Here is a 4,795-nt window from a genome sequence, read left to right as displayed (position 1 = left end):
TTTCTTTTTTTTTCATGTTTTTATTTTATTTTTTTCTTCCATTTTTTGTTTTACTTACACTTTTAAATATTCTAAACATATATATTACAAATTTTTTACTTTGCATAATATTTAAAAAATAATAATCATGCTTTGAATAATGCTGAATGTGTATACAAAAAATATTGACCATGTATTAATAAAATGATGAAATTCTTGATATGTATATAAAAATGTTAATCAAGCATTTAAAAAATGTTGAACAAGTATTTGAAAAATTTTGAACAAGTATTTGAAAAGTTGAATAAGTATTACAAAAATGTTGATCAAGAATTTGAAAAATATTGAAAAAGTATTCAAAATATCGAACAAGTATTCGAAAAATGTTTGAATAAGTATTAAAAAATGTTGAACGACTATATGAAAAATGTTGACCAAGTATTTGAAAATGTTGATTAAGTATTAAAAATGTTGAACAAGTATTTGAAAAATGTTGAATAAGTATTAAAATTGATGAACGAGTATTTAAAAATGTTGAACAAGTATTTAAAAAATTGTGGAGAAGTATTAAATGTTGAACAAGTATTTGACAAAATATTGAATAAGCATTGAACATGTATACAAAAACTGCTGATCACTTATTAAAAAATGTTTTTGATACATACAAAAATGGAGAGTGGAAACAAAAACAAACACAAAAAAACAAAAAATGGGGAAGAAAAACAAAATCAAACAAAAAAAAGGAGAATAAACAAAATGCAAGGAAAATGAAAAAAAATGGAGAATGAAATAAATAAAAGAGAACATGTATAAAAAACGATCGAATAGCCTCAAGTAGGACGCGCCCTACTACTTACCATAAGAGGGAACCCTAGGAGGAGTGGCTAGCAGCACCTGATCGCAGCCTGGAGACCAGGATCGAACCCTGGTTCTCCCAATTCCTTCCCTGAATTTTCAATCCGTACGCGCTCGCCAGTGGGCCGTCCCAATACGATGTAGGTGGCTGAAAAACTTCGGCGAGAGTTCCCCTCTCACCTCGCTTAAAACGACAAATAGTCGCCACGAGTTCCCGGCGACCTTTTCTCTTGGTTGTCAAGGTTGCAGGCCAGAGCAACCCCCCCCCCCCCCCCCGATTGGGCCAAAGTCCAGTTTAATGTTTTTAAAATGCCATGCCAACTTCAAAACTGCCATTGTTTAAACTTTAAAATTGCCATCCTCTAAAACTTTAAAAGTACCATCCTCTACCTAAAAATTGTCATGAACTAAAAAATACGCACAAAATTATAAAATTTTGAAAAAATTAATAATAGTAATAAGTGTCATCTCTTAATCTAAAAATGTCATCTCTTCTTACTGAAAAAATGGCATCTCCTAATAAAATGTCATCCCTTAATAATAAAAATGTCATCTCTTAATAAAAATGCCATCGTTTATTTCAAAAATGCTTTGCACAAAACAAGCTTGGCTTGTAGAACAAACAAACAAAAAAGGAAAAATGTTTAAATTACCATGTGACGTTGTTTGAAAATTTATAAAACTTCCATGTGGATTTTTCCTAGAGAAATTGCTATCTGGTAAAAAGAAGGGAAAAAAAAGATAGATCGGGATTCAAACCCAGGTGTCCTAGACAGAGGGTCGCGCTGTAGTGTTTTGAAAATAGTTCGCTGACTTTTTTCTTATAGCGAAATGGTTTTCGAAAGTCCGACGTGGCTCGGATCCTGCAAACGAAACCAATGGAAGATAGGGCGTTCGCTGGAACCACATCCTGTGACGTTCGTCAGATATCTACAAAATCACTATTCTCTCCGTTCACTTTTATAAATCGTTTCAGACATAAGAAAATGAACTATTTTACACACTATCTAAAATGTCTTCAAGGACTTATAAAAGTGAACAAAGGGAATATAATTATTTGTTTGTTGGAAGGAAATCACAACCAACCCACAAAAAATTCTGAAAATATGGGATATAACGTGATTCCAAGCAGTTTTCACGCTTCAAGGATCTCCAAGTTCCTATTCTATCGTTGGCCTAGACTCCGCGTCTCCGCCTATCTGTCCATTTGATCCCATTCTCTCTCTCTCCACCCTCGCGTCCTCTGCCTCGAGGCGCCGGCGACACAATGCCGCCTAGGAAGAAGCCCAAGAGTGCGCCGCCGGTGACGGACCACATCAGCGCCCTCCCCGACAACATGCTCCACCACGTGCTCTCCTTCCTCCCGGTTCAGTCGGCCGTGCGGACGTGCGTGCTCGCCCGGCGCTGGCGCCACCTCTGGAGGTCCACCACCGGCCTGCGCATCGTTAGGTTCGACGACAAGAAGCACCTCCAGCACCTCCGCAACTTCATGCACCACCTGCTGGTCCTGCGTGAGCGCACCGATCTAGACACCGTCGAGATCAAGCTCGGTGTATTCGTGGAAGAAGACCAGACCCACGTGAACCTATGGACCCGCTTCGCCGTGATGTGCAGAGCCCGGGCGCTCACCCTCCATGTCAACGGCCCTCTGCGCCTCTACCTGGACGACCTGCCTCTCGTCTCTCGGCATCTCAGAACGTTGGACCTTCACGATGTGGACCTACCAAAGAGTTTCATTGATTTCGCTGGCTGCCCAGCGTTGGAGGGGTCTGAAGATGAATCTCTGCAGCGTCAGCGTCGGCAGGATATCGTCGTGCTCCCTGAGGAATCTGAGCATCACCGGCTGCCACTTCGGCTTGGGTCGCCGGGTGATCGTCTCTGCTCCGGGCCTCGTCTCGCTGACCCTGAAACTAGTCGGCTTGTCGGGCACTAAAACGCCATGCCTTGAGAGCATGGCGTCGCTGGAGACGGCGCGTGTTTATCTTGGCGTTAACTGCGTGGATGTATGTTTGAATTACGACGACTCTGGTGGTTTCTGTGGAGCTAATGATAAAGCATGCAACAATTGTGTTCCCATTAAGGATGATGGCAGCGGCGACACTGTGCTTCTGGGTGGTGTCTCAAGTGCTAAACATCTTGAGTTGAGATCTCAACGTAGAAAGGTATGGTTTTAATTCGGCATTAGATCATCACCTTGTATTTTCAGTAAGGATTATTTTAATTATTTACTTACTTTTGTATTTTCTTTCCAGTTCATTTTCTGGAGAGATTTGAAACACTGCCCTACATTCAGCAAGCTAAAGAGTTTACTACTCAACGAGTACTGGTGCGAAGCTCCTGGCTTGGATCCACTGCTTTGCATTCTGGAAAACTCACCAGTTCTAGAGAAACTCACTCTTCAACTTTTTTCCATGGTATAGAACTTTTTAATGGACAGTAGCTGCATGAGTAAAATTATTACCAGTCATCCATCTTGGTTTAAATGTTTTTTTCTTAGCGCAAGGACCAACTAATAAACTGCATTTGAAAGGAAGCTACAAATCAATGGAGAGACCGTCTGCAATATCACGGCACCTTAACATAGTTGAAGTCAAGTGCGATGTGGTCGAGGAGAGGATTTATAAAGTTATCAAGGTACTGTCACTAGTAGAAAAAAGGTCAAATGTAAAGCATATTAGTGCCGGTTTGAATATGAGCCAACACTAATGTGACCATTAGTGCCGATTCCAACGGCTAGGCGGGCGGGCATCATTAGTATTGGTTCGTAGGCAACCTTTAGTACCGGTTCATGCCACGAACCGGTACTAATAAGGCCAGTGCGGCTGTGGTCAGGCTGGGGGCCCCACGAAGACCTTTAGTACCGGTTCATGACATGAACCGGTACTAGAGTTTCTTAGTAAGCTGATTTTTAGTCCCACCTCGCCAAGAGAGAGGCAGTATGAACGGTTTATAAGCTGTGAGTGCAGAGACAATGACGAAGAGGCGCAATGCTCACCTGCACGTTGATTAGCTTCAAGCCTTTCGAAATAGTATAGATTGCACTGAGCTATGTGCAGTGCAGTCTACACTATTCCGAAAGGCTTGAAGCAAATTAACCAGCATTGCACCTCTTTTTTATTTTTAATAACTTATTTGAACTCCGAACTTCTTGTGTTCCGTATGCAGCATTCAAAGCGACGTCATCAATTTCCAACATGTTCTGACATCATTTGTTGTTTTTCAGTCATTTACCTAATTGTTTAGAGAGTTAAATGACCGTGAAATTGAAAATCACTATAAAATGAACTGCGAAAATGTTGAAATTTAGCATGGTATTATCATTTCACCCACATAGCATGTGCGAAAGAGTAGAGAGTCACGGCAAAAACTGAACGCACTTCGTGTACAAACTGGACAATCTCTTTCGGAGTATCAGGGTTTCGGACGAGAACTCATCTGCAAACAAATTCTTTCATGCCTTTACTGATTTTTAAAGTTAAGTTATTCACAAACTAGTGATTCACACTAATTTCAAATAATTCAAAATTTAAACTATTCAAATTTGAAAACTACGGGCACTACCAGAAAGTTTGTAATTTTTTGTACCTAAAGCAAAAATATTCACAAAGAAACTCTAAATACACAAAAAAACAACTCAAAAATAAATAAAGCAAAAAAATAAAAAAAAGCCCGCCTACTAGGTCAGAGCGGCTTGCATACAACTAGAAACCCAACCTGTTGTTGGGCCAGGATGCAGGCCCGCAAAGGCCCAGTAGGCCAACAGGGCAGCACAGAACATGTAGGCCCAGTAGGCCTGCTTTGGAGAGGAGCTCGAGAGAGCTACCGCACGGGGGTTTATAAACCAGTGCAGTCGCCCCTCGGCTAGCGAGGTGGAACTAAACTTGCGCACCGCACCTGCGCCAGCGCACCCCCTTTAATACCGGTTCGTGGCACCAACTGGTACTAAAGGGGGTGCGGTTCC

The 4,795-nt window shown here is 41.1% G+C and overlaps 1 pseudogene; it reads left to right on the top strand.

The window, feature by feature from the left end:
• Positions 1–2,101: 2,101 nt before the first annotated feature.
• LOC125516498 (F-box/LRR-repeat protein At3g26922-like) lies at positions 2,102–3,540 on the top strand (annotated as a pseudogene).
• Positions 3,541–4,795: the final 1,255 nt, after the last annotated feature.

Source organism: Triticum urartu, chromosome 6A (assembly GCF_056163025.1).
Source record: "Triticum urartu cultivar PI428250 chromosome 6A, HENAU_Tu73, whole genome shotgun sequence".
Classification (NCBI taxonomy): Eukaryota; Viridiplantae; Streptophyta; class Magnoliopsida; order Poales; family Poaceae; genus Triticum; species Triticum urartu.
The sequence above is the reverse complement of the archived record's forward strand: the minus strand, read 5'-3'. Positions and strand labels throughout refer to the sequence as shown.